The following is a 754-nucleotide window of genomic DNA, read 5'->3' on the forward strand; positions in this document are numbered from 1 at the left end:
AAATTTTGAATTACCAAATTTTATTAAATCTTGTGTTAATAAACTAATTTAAATATAAAATATATATAGAGTTATTTTGATAAAAGTGACATTTATTTGGGTAATTTTGGTAAAAGTAAAATAATAAAAATGAAATATTAAAAAATTGTCTACATGACATTATTTTATTAATTTCTTAATTTTTCTTAGGTGGTTATTTTTGAGTTGAATTTTCCTCTAAGTGAATTTTAATTGTATTATTATTTTGTTTAACCAAATTGTTTTTAATAGCTATTATTTTTATTGCCATTTTTATTGTGAATCTTTAAAGGATGCTAGCTCAATGGAAGAGTACCTGCTTTATAAGCAGGAGGTTGGTGGTTCAATTCCACTGTGTCCTAATATGAATTAATCAATGATATTGTAATTTATTTTTAATTAAACATTTTTAATGTCAGTTTATTTCAATGGTGAGATATTTTTCTAGATTCATTATTTTATATTGTCTCTAAAGAGACAAAAGTGATGTTGTATTGTCTTTGAATGTAATTTTTTATTGTCTCTAGAGAGACAATAGTTAGGATCAAAGACATTGTCTCCTTAAAGACAATATGTCTTTAATCCCAACTATTGTCTCTGGAGAGACAAAAATGAAAATGAAATTGTCTCTAAGGAGACAAAAAAGTTTGTGTTATTTATTGTGTTTATAGAGACAATATTTTAAGAAAATTTAATTTGAGACAGCTACTTAAAGACAATATTTGAGACAATATAC

General features: G+C 23.6%; 1 non-coding gene across 1 annotated transcript; it reads left to right on the forward strand.

Annotated features, from left to right (window-relative positions):
* Window positions 1–308: 308 nt before the first annotated feature.
* On the forward strand, window positions 309–380 carry TRNAI-UAU (transfer RNA isoleucine (anticodon UAU)). The gene has a single exon. It is a non-coding gene; the product is annotated as a tRNA-Ile (tRNA).
* The last annotated feature ends 374 nt before the right edge of the window (window positions 381–754 follow it).

The sequence above is a fragment of the Pinus tabuliformis genome, chromosome 2_2 (genome assembly GCF_031772625.1).
Source record: "Pinus tabuliformis cultivar Carrire ecotype Pingquan chromosome 2_2, CPIR1, whole genome shotgun sequence".
Lineage (NCBI taxonomy): Eukaryota > Viridiplantae > Streptophyta > Pinopsida > Pinales > Pinaceae > Pinus > Pinus tabuliformis.